Genomic DNA, 15,838 nt, shown 5'->3' with positions numbered 1-15,838 from the left:
AAAGAAAAACATACTTACCTTTTAAATTGGAGATCAGGCCCTCAGAGTTTGGGAACTACAGTTCCCAGTGGGTCCAGGCGGTCTCTGCAGATGTACTGACCTTGGAATGGCCACACATGCGTAGTCCGTGGTTTTTCCGGTTTTGGGTCTTCTGCTCATGTGCCAGCCAGAGAATGGCCACACATGCGCAGTTAGTGTATTTTGCCATTTCAGGCCTGTAAATGGCCCTGCGCACATACGCAGTTGCTTTCTTTAATATCTTCAGCCAATAAACCAGCTCTGCAAGCCTGCACAGAAGGGAAAGAAGACCCAAAAGTGAAACAACGTGACCTAAAAGAGGCGCAGCATTCCAGAAAAGTTGTTCAAAGGAGCAGGGCATGGGATGGGGACAGGGCACAGGTCTCAAAATAAAGAAGCGGGCCCCAAACCAGGGAGTGGGACAGAAAGAGATCCCAAAAAGACAGACTAGTTAAGGGACAAGGACAGGAATCTGAAACAGGTCCTGTTAAGTGAAATTAAAGTGAGGAGCAGAGGAATTAAAGAGAGAAAGCTGCAGGGAGTAGAATTGAAGGGCAGCGTGCTTGAGAGAAGCCTGAAGATCAAAGAAGGCAGTCGAAGTTTGGTGACTCCTTACTATTGTCCTTTGGAGCAGTGGTGATCTGCTTGGCATGACCGAATATCTGAGAGTGTGCATGGAAGGTGAATCTTGAGTGTATGCGGGGATCCAGGGGAAAAGAACATCGTAAGGAGAGACTGAAACCTGGAGGTGGATCCTTGTTGAAGATAAAAACAAAAAAACTGCGGATGCTGGAAATCCAAAACAAAAACAGAATTACCTGGAAAAACTCAGCAGGTCTGGCAGCATCGGCGGAGAAGAAAAGAGTTGACGTTTCGAGTCCTCATGACCCTTCGACAGAACGTTCTACCTTGTTGAAGATGTCTGAATGAAGGCAACGTTTGGGAGAGAATTCCAAAACGAGTTCTTTGAGCTTGAAACTGGAACACCACCACCGCCTGCCCCCTGCCACTGTGAGAAAGACAGAGTTTCAATGAAACCATTTGGCTCACAGTGTGACAAGCATCTGGGGGTTGATGAGTGATCCATAGAACCCACTTTGGCTGCATCTGTCACTGGGGGCGGAGTTTTCCATGCCTGCTGGCATTGGGTGTGTTCGATGGCATGAGTGGACAATATGGCGAGAAGGCCAGAAATCAGTTCCACGACCTCGTGGAGGGAGTCCCAGGGGAGGAGGGAGTGGGAAGAGGGGAGGGAGTCTGGAGGGAGGAAGGAATGCGGAAAGGGGAGGGAGTCCAGGAGGAGGAAGGAGTGTGGAGAGGGGAGGGAGTCCAGGGAGAGGAAGGAATGCGGAGAGAGGAGGGAGTCTGGGGGGGAGGAAGGAGTGCAGAGAGGGGAGGGAGTCCAGGGGGAGGAAGGAGTGCAGAGAGGGGAGGGAGTCCAGGGGGAGGAAGGAGTGCAGAGAGGGGAGGGAGTCCAGGGAGAGGAAGAAGTGCAGAGAGGGGAGGGAGTCCAGGGGGAGGAAGGAGTGCAGAGAGGGGAGGGAGTCCAGCGGGAGGAAGGAGTGCAGAGAGGGGAGGGAGTAAGTTTGGAGGAAGAAACAAGGCTGGAGGGAGGAGCCGGGAGGGGTGAAGGACTAAGGGTGGCAGAAGAAGTCAGGGTGTTTGAAGGAGTCAGGAAGGGGGAAGGACTAAGCATAATGGGAGTCTAGGGAGTGGGGGTACTAGGCAGGAGTCCATGGGGTGGTAGTGGTAAGGAGCTCTGGGATGGGGGGTCAGGAGTTCCAAGGGGGGAAGGAGTTTGGGACGGGGGGAAAGGGTTCCAAGGGGGGAAGGAGTTTGAGGTGGGGGCAAGGGGTTCCAAGGGGGGGAGGGATTCCAAAGAGGGAAGGAATTCTAGGGGGAAGGGATCCAGAGGTGGGGATGTCCAGGTGAATGTGTAAGGGAGAGCTCTGATGAGGGGAACGAACTGAGGTCGGCGTGGTTCAAGGGAATGGTGAGAATGACCGAGGGCAGAGTCAGGCAGTAGGGTGGGAGGGCGAGGGTTCAACGTTATCGAAAGAAGGGATGGCAATGGTGATTTGTGGAAACTCGGAGGCAGACACGGACCCTGGGGGTGGGAAGGAGGAGGTTGGGGAGGTTAATGTGAATGCGGATGGGAAGGAAGGGAACATGCACGTTGACCTGGACATTCCCGAAGGAAAAGGGTTGTGGCTGGTAAGTCACGGAGAGGAGGTGGAAGGTGATGCCAGGAGGGCCAACAGCGATGGGTGAAAGGAAATAAGTCCCTGAGGGAGAGGAGAGGATGGGGGAGTGAATGAAATACTGTATTACCACCATGTTATCTAAATCGAAAGTGAAATGAGAGTCATGGTGGGTAAGATCAGGTGCTGCATGGGAGTGTGATCACTGGATGGACGGAGATGCAGGGCAGCTCTGATGGACAACTGAAAGTGAGCCCTAGGAGGCAGCATTAAAAATGCTCATGACATTGAGGTGAGTGTGATACAAGAAGGATCTGCATACATGGGAGAGTGCTTGCACGAGGCTCCGAAAAAGCCCTGCCACACACACATTTCTCCCTCTAGAATCACTCATTTTCCAGCTGCTCCCTCTGCGATGACAGAGGACAAGGTTGAAGGGCTCACAGGCAAAGGGGACTCAGAGGGAGAGGACAGCCTCTGAGATTACTAACTGGACCAGGGGTGTCCAACAGCCGCTCCTCCTCCCTTCGGGTGCCTCAGGTCCCCAGCCTGACTCCTTGAGGGGAAAGAGCACCAAGTAGGATGCCGAGGTGACCATTTTCACTCCTGCGTTGCCACTGCAGGAACTCACCCATTGCTCTTGCGATGGCACACATCTCCAAGCTCTACTGAACCACGGTCTCCATGGCATCTGCCATCCTTCCCATGGAGACCTCCATATGTGCACATGTGGGCACCATTTCATCAGAGAGCAGGCAGATGCACTTCTCCGACTCATGAGCCACTCTGCTGAGGGCTTCCAACAGCTCCTCATGATGTTCCCCCACCTTATGTTGACTCCCCCAGATGAGTTGGAAGGCCAAATCCAGAGGTTCTTCATTGGACACAGACCTTACAGATGCCATTTCCCTAGCAGTTCTCCGAATGCCACACCTGCCTCCTCTTGCTGTGGACATGTGTCTGTGTGGTGACCACCAGAGTGTGAATGTGAACCTGCTCTAGACTTAGGTCCCTCCAAAGTGTCTGTCTCTGTGCTGGTGGAGGGTGTGGGTAAGCACTGTGATGGGTCTACAGGTTGCTTATTTCCAGCTCTTCAATGGAGGAGGTGTCCTCTTGGTTGGAGGTGGAGACCTGGATGGAGCTGAGGGACTGGCTGGCTGAGAGTGTTGGCCGCTTGGCAGAGCTCCCTGTAAACCAAAGTAGAGATAAGTAGTGCATGTCAGCAACGTCAAAAGCAGGAGAGAGAGCACTCACATTTGCATTGAGAGAGGGGATGATGTAGTGCAGGATCCTCATGAGGGCGTTCGCCACTGACCTCACCATCAACGTAGGTACAGTCGACATCCTCACCAGTCAGCGCGATGGCACACTCCCTCAAAATGAGTGAATGGCCTAATGTGGGACACTCCACCCCTGGTCTGGGACCTCTTCCTACTGATGTGACCAGGCTTCTCCGGCATGAAAACAGATGGAGAAAGTGTGAGCAGGACGCAGGGCACGGCGTGGAATGATTATGTAGTGAGCGGACTCATGGACAGGATGAAGACATGAGCTTGAGAGGATATGTGCTTGATGGAGATGTGAGGGTGTGTTTTTTTTTTATTCATTCACGGGATGTGGGCTTCACTGGCTAGGCCAGCATTTATTGCCCATCCCTAGTGCCCTTGAGAAGGTGGTGGTGAGCTGCCTTCTTGAACCGCTGCAGTCCATATGGTGTAGGTACACCCATAGTGCTGTTAGGGAGGGAGTTCCAGGATTTTGGCCCAGCAACAGTGAAGGAACAGCAATATATTTCCAAGTCAGGATGGTGAGTGGCTTAGGGGGGACGTCCATTTGATGGTGTTCCCATGTGTCTGCTGCCCTTGTCCTTCTAGATGGTAGAAGTCGTGGGTTTGGAAGGTGCTGTCTAAGGACCCTTGGTGAATTTCTGCAGTGCATCTTGTAGGTGGTACACACTGCTGCTACTGTGCGTCAGTAGTGGAAGGGGTGATCATTTGTGGATGTGATGCCAAACAAGTGGGCCTGCTTTGTCCTGGATGGTGTCAAGCTTCTTGAGTGTTGTGGGAGCTGCACTTATCCAGGCAAATGGGGAGTATTCCATCACATTCCTGACTTGTGCCTTGTAGATGGTGGACAGGCTTTGAGGAGTCAAGTGGTGAGTTACTTGTCGCATGATTCCTAGTCCCTGATCTGCCCTTGTAGCCACAGTATTTATATAGCTAGTCCAGTTCCGTTTTTGGTCAATGGTAACCCCCAGGATGGTGATAGTGGGGAATTCAGTGATGGTAATGCCATTGAACGTCATGGGGCGATGGTTAGATTTTCTCTTGTTGGAGATAGTCATTGCCTGGCACTTGTGTGGCATGAATATTACTTGCCACTTGTCAGCCAAAGCCTGGATATTGCCCAGGTCTTGCTACATTTGGACATGGACTGCTTTAGTATCTGAGGAGTTGCGATTGGTGCTGAACATTGTGAAATCATCAGCAAACATCCCCGCTTCTGACATTATGATGGAAGGAAGATCATTGATGAAGCAGTTTAAGATGGTTGGACCAAAGACACTACCCTGAAGAACTGCTGCAGTGATGTCCTGGAGCTGAGATGACTGACCGCCAACAACCACAACCATCTTCCTTTGTGCTAGGTATGACTTCAACCAGCGGAGAGTTTTCCCATTGATTTCTATCGACTCCAGTTTTGCTAAGGCTCCTTGATGCCACACTTGGTCAAATGCGGCCTTGATGTCAAGGGCAGTCACTCTCACCTCACCTTGGGAGTTCAGCTCTTTTGTCCATGTTTGAACCAATGCTGTGGTGAGGTCAGGAGCTGAGTGGCCCTGGCAGAACCCAAACTGGGCATCAGTGAACAGGTTATTGCTGAGCAAGTGTTGCCTGATAGCACTGTTGATCATCCTTTCCATTACTTTACTGATGATCAAGATTAGACTGATGGGGTGGTAATTGGCCAGGTTGGATTTGTCCTGCTTTTTGCGTACAGGATATACCCGGGCATTTTTGTACATAGCCAGGTAGATGCCATTGTTGTAGCTGTACTGGAACAGCTTGGCTAGGGGCGCGGCAAGTTATGGAGCACAAGACTTCAGTACTATTGTCGGAATATTGTCAGGTCCCATAGCCTTTGCACCATCCAGTGCCTTCAGCCATTTCTTGTGGAGTGAATGGAATTGGCTGAAGACTGTCATCTCTGATGCTGGGGATCTCCGGAGTGGGCCAAGATGGATCATCCACTCGGCACTTTTGGCTGAAGATTGTAGCAAATGCTTCAGCCTTACCTTTTGCAGTGTGCGAGAGTTAGTACTGTTGTCCCTTGAGGTGTGAGATCCCTGTGGATGTTTGATGGGCTTATGAGTTTGAGTTGAGAGTGATGAGAACAGTGACTTACCCTGGCTGAATGGATGAGACCATTCATCCTCTTGCGGCAGTGAGTGGCTGCCCTTGTTTGCAGGGCGTTGGCGCTGACCACCACCTCCCATGGTGATGCTGCTGCCCATCCTGCAGCAGGGGCGGATGTAGAAGACATCATGGTGGGCCTCCACAGCGTCCAAAAGGTGCTCGAGGGACACATCGCTAAACCTGGGGGCTGCAGTCTTTTTGCCTTTTGGGATCACCCTGGGCTGGAAGCACTGAGAGCTGTGCGCCCAGCTGTACTTTAAATGTGGTGCCCAGCGTAATGAACCGGAATGGCGGGCGAATGAGAGCGCCCCAGTCATCGAAGTGGCGTGTTTCCCGGGAGTGCATAATTAACGTGGCAGGTTTGGGACGATACGATGTGAGAAGCCGCCATTATGGCCGACAAGTAAAACATCGTTTTTCCCACCCACTACCGCACTTAGTGCAAATCTGGGACAATTCCACCCTGGCTTTTGGTGTGGTGTATCAGATCCCAGTTCACCTATTAGCTTACATGTACTGCGTACTTACCCATGAATATTAGAGTATAAGAGAGGTTTTGTAACTTGTGTTATCACAAATTTGTAGGTATCTGTAAAGGTATAGCTGGAGTGAGAGAATAGCGTGATTTGATACATTTACTCGTGTTTGTCTTGAAAGCTTTTCAACCTTTTTTTCTAGTGAAATATAATTCATTTTTCTCGTTTAATAAATGTTATATTCTTTTGTTAAAAGTTTATCAACAGGCTCCTGTGAATCTATTCAATAATTGCCCTCCACAGTTTCTAAAAAGAATATAAGCTAGGGCCTATCAAGCCAGGCTCCACGCTGGGATCTGACTTGTCCTGCGTTAACATCAGTTGGGATCATAGCAAAGGAAATTTGCTACCCTTACCAGGTCTGGCCTACACGTAACTCCAGATCCAGAGCACTGTGATTGACGCTTAGCTGCCTTCTTAAACGTCCTAGCAAGCCACTCGGTTCAAGGGCAATAGGGATGGGCAACAAATGTTGGCCCTGCCAGCAACGCCCACATCCCGTGAAAGAAATCTTTCAAAATGAGGGGCAGAATTTTACGTGGGCAGGTGCAGGCCCGACCTGATCAGGTGTAAAATTGCACAAGATGACGTCAGGCGAGCTTCCCGCCGACAATTAAGCGGGCAGTTAAGCCCATTAACAGCGCAATTGCCTGCGATTTTTTTGTGGCCCATTCAACCTCACGGTTGGCGGACGGGCGAATCGGCCAAGCGGCCTTTACATTTTTGATGAAACCTCAACCAAGAGTGGGATGAAATCTCCGTCAGGAAATAAAGAAAATAGAAAGAAATATCTGGGGTCGGCATTTTTATGAGGTAGGCTTTCAGGTGCTTGATTGTGATGCATGGACACTTTTTATGCAGCTTTTTAGTGCTTCAGTTTATTATTTGCAGGTCTGCCGCTCCCTGAGGCAGCTTTCTGTTTTCAGGGAGCTCTCTTGAAGCGATCACTCCCGCCTGCGGTGACATCGTCAACCTGTCCTCTTCCTGCCCCCACCTAGGCAGCGCTGAGCTTTTCAGCACTGTTACTTGGCAAGCTAGCGTGAAATCACAGTTGGGGATCAATCGTTGTTGGGGGCCCTTTTCTCAACTGGTCCTGGGCCCGCCAATCACACGTGCCCGACAAGGGAAAAATTCAAGCTGATGACTCAATCCCATTGACACACGACCAAACTCTTGAATTTGAGTTAGTATTGACTACAAAGGATTTAAACCACAACTCTCTTTTAAGGAAGAAACAGATAGAGAAGTTTCTTAGTGAATGATAAAGTAAAGGTTATGCTTAGGAATATGAAGTGTGCACTGCATTTTTATAAAAAGATATTCTACTTCTGATCCAAAGTTAAGTATTACTGAATAAAACTTTGCTGTTCAACATTTATTGAGTAATTTCTATTAAAGACGTGAAAATTGGAATTTTATGGAAAGTTTCAGCATAACGTCAGAGATTTTCCAAGGAAATTCATGCATCAGTGACTTTACACCAGAACATTGCGGCACACAAATTTCCTTGATCATTTGCTCCACTTCCCTTGCATCTACCGAAACCCTGCTTAACTTATTAACCTAGCTCTGCCAACATCCCCCACCACCTTCCTTCCCCCACCCCCCACCCATGCAGAAGGCTAGAGAACACATTTCCTGCATTTGCACGAACTCTGTAAGGATATAATTTTATACCCAAAATTTTAAGCACAATCAGATCTGAAGTCATTCTTTCTGGTGTCCTGTTTTATTCTTTCATTCCCCATTTACTTTCTTTCCCCTTACTGAGACCTGCATTACAGTTTATATACTTTTGGATTTTTTAATGGCATCAGAATCTGTTCATTAATGAGGATAAGTTTTTACAATTTCACTTACTCTTATAACATGTTGTGCTTAATGTGCACAAATGATGGTTTGAAGGCTTGAAAATTTAATTTTCATAACATCAGTAAGATAAAGAAGTGACTTAAAGAAATGGCATATGTTTTTCACTATCTTGGCACAACAGAAAATTGTCCCTCCACCTTAGTGATCTCTATTGTGTTTCCACTAGAATTCTTGCTATCTGCATGGGGCTTTTTTCCTCTTTATTTTTCTTGAGCCATTACACGCAAACAGTGCTGTCTCCAATAAAAACAGAAAATGCTGGGAACATTCAGAAGGTTTAACAGCACCTGTAGAGACAGAAACAGAGTTAGCACTTCGAGTCCATATGATTCTTCTTCATTCTCTGTTTTTAGTTCAGATTTCCAGCATCTGTAGTATTTTGCTTTTCTTTTAGTGCTCTCTCCAAAGCTGGATTACGAAACTCTCCATATTTTATCCTAGTTAAAAGACAAGTTAGCCACTTCATTGGAGTTTAGAAGAATTAAAACTCATAACATTCTTAGACACCTTGACAGAGTGGACATTACGAGGCTGTTTCCCCTAACTGGAGAGTCCAGATCTGTGCATGTCACGATTACCGGGTCAAAGTCCTGGAACTGCCTACCTCATAGTATTGTGTGAATGCCTTCACCACATGGACTGCAGTGGTTCAAGAAGAAGGCTCACCACCACCTTATCAAAGACAATAGGGATGGGCGATAAATACTGGCCATGCTGGCAACAGTCATATCCCTGGATTGAATAAAAGGAAATCAATGTAGATGGTGTGAGGTAATGGACAAATGAATTGAAATGAATGAGTTGGAAGCACAACCTACAACAAAATAGATGGCTGAGCATGTTTGGGGGGCAATCATGCAGGAGGTCAATGCGATGTCAACTACCTGATACCTTTGGTAAGGTGTGTGGAAGAAGGTATCTGTTTTGAACAAAAATGCCACAGTCGGCTCTGTCAGTTGTCATATGTTGCCACATAAGCATATCTCTTTATATGTTTATATTTGGAATTATGTATTTTGGGTAAGAACATATTTGCCTGAATAATTCCTGCAAGAGTCTTATTAACCCAAATTTGGCCAGTACCTTTCTGAAAGTGGAGCACAGAACTGAAATAACTGGGATATTTCTGAACTATTACAATAAGCCTTAAATAGTGGACTTTCAGCTGAGGAAGGTTGTTTATTTTTACGCAGAGATAGAACTGACAGAATAAAAATATATATCCTTCTTTACCATCTTCAGCAAGTAAGGTGACTCACACTTCATCTTCCTAGAATAACTCATCTATATGCTGTTGTATAGCCTTTGCTTCATTGCATAATTGCACCCCATCCATTCAGACTCTTTTTTAGAGGAGAAGTGACTTCAGCAGGCAACCCTGTGACAGGTTAAGCAGATTAAAGATATGTTACTGATGTACATTACTGAGCATGACTTCTGTTCCCAATTGTTTTACCACATTCTTTAGGAAGCTCCAATCGTGGACCCAAAGGTCAACCTGGATATCCTGGACAAATAGGTCCTAAGGGAGATAAGGGTGACCCTGGGCGGATTTTTGAAAGTCCTGCAGGACCTCCTGGTTTTCCAGGTTTACCAGGCCCACCAGGTCCTATGGGTCCAACAGGTACAATATTTACCTTTATTTTATCTTGAACAAGTTTGTAACGCTATATAATGCAGTGAATTGTTAACAACAATACGACTTTTTATTATGGAGGCAAAAAAATGTGTTCATGTACTGAAATATTATTTACGTGATGATCTTCTGCAATGTGTTAGAGCTTGAATATACCACACTTCAGTTGCTCCAATTGTACAAGTTACTTCAAGTAAATGTGACAAGAGGTATTGGTATTGGTTAGATTTCCTCAGTAGGAATGTCAACTAATTCTTCACAAAGGAATCTGTGGTAAATAAATAGCTGTTTGGTTGTACAGAACTTGAGTATCACTGAAAAAAAGGCACGTGTCAAAGCTTTTCATCTTGCACTCATCAGGACATTCATAAGAATACCAAATGTAAAGGGAACACAATTTATCCTTCATGAGAAGAGAGTGCTGCTTGGTTAGCATGTGGACTCTGATTGGTAGAGGCATTCACATGGAGAATTCACCAGTTGACTAACAGTTAACTTCCAAGCTTTGTTTAAATTCAAACCAGGCAGGTTGACTCTGATTGGTCAAGGCATTGCCCTGGGGAATGAACCAGAGAATGGCTGTCGTCTGTTTTGTTTAGTTGAAACAGGCGCAATGTGTGCACATGTTCTTTCCACAATGTGTGTACATGCCCTTTCTGCCTGCAAAGAACAGGGCCCTATTGATTAATATATGTAGCTTTTAGCATGTGTAAGTGTGCCACACTGTAACCCTAACTGATAATCTTAATTTGGTTGCCAGCCTAATTCTTAGCACACCCAGGATTGTTTAACAAACGTTGACCAATCACAGAATCACATCTAATGTTGGACACTGTGTTTTGAGTTTTGCCAGCACGGGCTGGTTGGGTATGGTCTGCACCTTGCCTGCTGCAAACAACCAAAGGGACATAAAAACAAAAAACTGCGGATGCTGGAAATCCAAAACAAAAACAGAATTACCTGGAAAAACTCAGCAGGTCTGGCAGCATCGGCGGAGAAGAAAAGAGTTGACGTTTCGAGTCCTCATGACCCTTCAACAGAACTAGGTGAATCCAAGGAAGGGGTGAAATATAAGCTAGTTTAAGGTGTGTTGGGGGTGGGGGTGGGAGGGGGGTGGTGTTGGGTCGGGGGAGAGAAGTGGAGGGGGGCACACCCACCCCCTCCACTTCTCTTCCCCCGCCCCCACACCTTAAACCAGCTTATATTTCACCCCTTCCTTGGATTCACCTAGTTCTGTTGAAGGGTCATGAGGACTCAAAACGTCAACCAAAGGGACATGCTGTTTGATACGATCCACCAGTCTTTGGGATGTACGGCCTACATACCTAGCATCAGACAGGCACTGAAATTCATATACCACATTACTCATAGGCAACAATCATTCTCTGGTTCATTCCCCAGGGCAATGCATTGACCAACCTGCCTGGTTTAAATTTAAACAAAGCTTGGAAGTTAACTGTCAGTCATCACTTAACTGTGCATTCTCCATGGCAATGCCTCTATCTATCAGAGTCCACATGTCAACCAATCAGCACTCTCTTCTCATGGCGTATAAATTGTTGTTCCCTTTACATTTGGTATTCTTGCAAATGACCTGATGAGTGCAAGTCAAGAAGCTTCAACATGAGTCTGTGGTGTGTGGTTTCACATTCATGTGTCTTGCCTGGTATTTCGCTTGTCCTAGATGTGGTGGCCACAAATCCACAACACTACTGGCATACTCCCACTATAACCCTGGCAAGAATATAGCACAAGGGTCACAGATTAGGCTGAGGCCTGAGGAGATCAGCCATGAATAGTGGAACAGGCTCATGGAGCCAAACAACTTACAAGAAAAATAAAATTATTTTATAGAAAACTCCTGTAGATACAATTAAACATTTTGAATGAACTTTTTCAGGTGAAAGAATCCGTATAAGCGGTCAACCAGGAGCTCGAGGGCCACCAGGTCCAGGAGGCTATGTTGGTTTTCGTGGCCCAGTTGGATGCAAAGGTAAGCAAAGTAGCGTTTGTTCATTGGTTTAGACTTAGTGCTGTTAATGGAAAAGGAAAACATGAAGGAGGACAGAACACAATGCAAGGCAGAGGAACTACCAATGCCAAAATCTACACTTGAATTGAAATTCACTCATGAGTCATGAACATCTCTGTTGTATCATGATGTAAATTATTGCTTGAAAACCACATATCTCCCCTTTGCCTAATTTTTGTCCACATTGTCCAGCATTGTAACAACAGTCAAAAACTTCCTCTGGTCAATTCATCACTAGGGTCAGTTGATGCCAGCAGCTAGATCCAAGAATTGTGCATGAGTTCAGCTCAAGTCATCTGTAAAGTAACGGGAATGGTAACATAGTGATTATGTTACAGGACTAGCAATCCAGAGACCTGGACCATGGTTTCAAATCCCATTATAGTAGCTGGGGAATTTAAATTCAGCTGTTAAATAGATCTGGAATTACAAGCCAGTATTAGTAATGGTGGTCATGTAACTACCAGATTGTCATAAAACCCATCTGATTCACTGATGCCCTTTAGAGAAGGAAATCTACCATGCTTACCTTGTCTGGCCTACATGTGGCTCCAGACCCATGGCAATGGCTAACTCTTAACTACTCTCTGAAATTGTCTAGTAAGCAATTCAATTGTCAAGAAGGCAGCTCGCCACCACCAGCTCCTCAAGGGCAATTATGGATAAGTAGTTGAACTGTCCTCGTCACATTGGGAAACTAGAGGCTAACTGGAAAATCCCACTTGGGCTCCTTTCAGTGGCTCTTACTGAACATAATTGACTGTCTGCCTCATGGGAGAAGATAGCCCTGCTGGCTCTTCAACAGGAATGACTGATATCAGGAACTGGTCAGGAATTCAACCAGCTTCAGGCGGTTGAGTCGACACATGGAAAGCCGGAGAAGCAAACCCAAGCTAATAGTAGGATCCCTTCTTCAAAGGCACTCAGTGGCTGATCAAGACACAAGGCATCAGGAAGGTGGGAGCTGCTGAGAGCCACCCCCTGCCTTTTCTTCTCACCACCTCGTCCCCACATAATCCCCACCAACACACACCCCCCTCGGGCTTGTTCCAGTGCCCAATATCCATATGTGCTGAAAACATCATTTCTGCTTGCTTTATCTGAAATATATTGTTTATCCCAATCAGTTTATTGATAGTCCCCGCATGACTTTCGAGCGAGGTAGTCAGGTTTTGAATGTACCGTGTCATGCCCTGGTCTGTGTTTAATTGGGTGTTGTGAATGCCCTGTCCCCGTTCTAAAATTTCCTTAAACTTGGAACTCAACGTCCGGACCTTCTGATCAACAGTTGCCAAGTTCTGAATCAACCACTGATGTCCCTATATTGAATATCGTGGCAGCATCATTTATCAGGCTGCGCTTATTTTGGTTTCCTTCTAGACCTGATTGCATCCCGCCATTGAACTGAGATGCTTCAGTCATCAGCTGGCCCATTACAGCCATATATGGTGCTCGAATATGCTCTGAGCACCACTGGGGTTACTCTGGACATGTTCAAGACTACAGGTACCAGCTTGTGGTGCACATTATCATACAAAACTTCTGATTAACCAGTACCAAATCATTCGTTGGTCCTGGATGCATGGTTGGACAAGACGGGTCAGTCGATGTGATTTGAGGGGCTTCAATTATCTCTACTGGGACTGTGGAAGTAGACGTGGGAGGTGGCTGGATAGCGGCAAACCTCCCATGCCCGATCTGAAGTAAACCCTTACTACAATTCGAAAGCACTTGTTCTCCTACTGTTACATTTATCATTCCCCATTGCATGTCGCATTCGGCACTGTCCATGCTGTACCAAAGTTCCTTCTGTGGTGCGGGATGAGTAGTGATGATCCCCGACCTTATTGCCAGTACTGATTTGCCCATGACCAGGACCATAGACCTGTGGAGACATTAACATTCCCCAGGTTACTGCTTGGTCAATTGTCATGTATCTTTAACTGTGTGTAATGCCTCCATTTACTTCCCGTTCTCATAATCTACAAGTGCCCACGTATCACCTCTCATAATTACCTCATATGGTCCATGCCTGTTCGCTCCGGGCTCACCTTGACCATCACCTTATTCCCCACTTGGGGGGCGGGAGTCCATTGTTGGTCTTTGGATTTGCCTGTTTCCATATTCTTAATCACCTGTCGGTCTCTGACTTCCTTCCTTAACTCATGCAATTGCTTACTTATTTCCCTCACATAGTCTCGCATCCTTGCTTTCAGTGGTCCTACATTTCCCACTCCTACTATGATTCCCTCAGGTAACTGCATTGTCATTATTTCAAATGGGGTGAACCTGGTGGTCCTGCTTGGGGTAGTCCTAAGGTGCATTAGAATATTGGGCTATTCCCTGTCTCTTGAATTGCTTTTGCTATTGATATTTTTTTTTAAGTTTGGTTCATCCTTTCCACCATCCCCAAGCTCTGTGGCTGGTAGGGAATGTGGAATTTCTGTTTAAATTTAAATTTATACATTTCTTTAATGACTCTTCCTGTGAAATGAGTTCTGTGATCTGAATCCATCTGGATAGGTACCCTCCACTTCTTCCAGCCTACTGTCTCCTGCTGCTGTCCCACGTCGGACCTCAATTCCTTAAACTGCCTGTACAACTCTACAATGCACCTGGAAAAACTCAGCAGGTCTGGCAGCATCAGCGGAGAAGAAAAGAGTTGACGTTTCAAGTCCTCATGACCCTTCAACAGAACTGAACAGAACTTCAGTTCTGTTGAAGGGTCATGAGGACTCGAAACGTCAACTCTTTTCTTCTCTGCTGATGCTGCCAGACCTGCTGAGTTTTTCCAGGTAATTCTGTTTTTGTTTTGGATTTCCAGCAACCGCAGTTTTTTGTTTTTATCTGCAATGCACCTTCTTATCCTATCAGTATCTTCTCTTCAAGTAATGGAGCTCTCTAGGAGCCGCTTTACTCTGTCTGTCATCATAGTGGTCTTACTTTTTGTAGCTCGCAAGCACATTAATACAATCAGTAATACATCTATTTAGCCTTTTTCCAGCTTTCCCTTTACCTGTATCCATCTTGTGGTAAATTGTTGTTATGTATTGTTTCTCCTTACATTTCAATTCCTGAACTACAGATTCCACATAGTTTTACTTCTAAGTTTTTTTGTCCCCCTGACCATGATCATCTTAAGATTCTCTTGATGTCAGTTTTTCTACTGTCTTGATCAGTTATAATGTTTCCTTGCTCTTTAGGCCGTATTAACTATTCCATGTCAACGAGGATTTCTGTCTCTAGGTCCTTGCTTATCTTCCCCTGTGCATTTCCAATGTATCAGTTGATGGCCAGATTATCAAATTCACTTCCCTTAAAAAAGTTTGTATATTGAGTCCTCTTTCTCTTACTCTTTCTCCTATTTGCCTCATAACATTTTACACATGCAACAACTACCATCTTATCTTGTTCAGGTTGCCTGGAGAGATTTTAAAATAAATAAAATATTCTCATAACGGTTTTAAAAACAGAAATCAGGCATTGACATGTTCCTTATCTTCTTCTCAAACAACATTTTATTGTCTCAAAAGTAACTCACTAAATTGTGTCTGACCCATTTCCTTTAGAATTATCCCAGATTCATTAACTCAGCCAAAAATTGGATTTCTGCCAAATTTTGCCAAGGTCTTGAGCTTAGCTTCATATTTTGGATACAGACTTACAAATGCAAAAGCTTGCAGCATTTAAATTAGTGCCAATTGTTGTCAAACCTTTTAAAATGAAAATTCCCTTTTGAGAAATTATCAGGAACCAAACCTTAAATTTTAAACTTTGTAAGAAATGTAATTTACATTATTAGAATTAAAACTACCACTTCCTTATGTGTATTGATTTATATCCCAGTTATAATTCCCGTATATTTATCAACACATTCTTTATCTTAATTAGGATCCCAGTGATTCAGAAGTAATCTCCTAAACTACATCGCACTTTACACCTCAAGCCTTGTCCCAACTTCAAATAACAGTACTGTTGGGATACAGATTTCCTTTCAGATTTAGTTCATCTCTTCAAAAGAGACCCCTTTTTATCCATTGGAACCACCTAGACCGTGTGTTTATGCCTTTTGGTTTTCCTAGAATCCCTTGAGCTTCAGGTAATTTTTCCCCTCAGAATTTTAGAAT

This window comes from Carcharodon carcharias, chromosome 2 (assembly GCF_017639515.1).
Source record: "Carcharodon carcharias isolate sCarCar2 chromosome 2, sCarCar2.pri, whole genome shotgun sequence".
NCBI classification, from domain to species: Eukaryota; Metazoa; Chordata; class Chondrichthyes; order Lamniformes; family Lamnidae; genus Carcharodon; species Carcharodon carcharias.
This window is presented reverse-complemented; position numbering follows the sequence as displayed.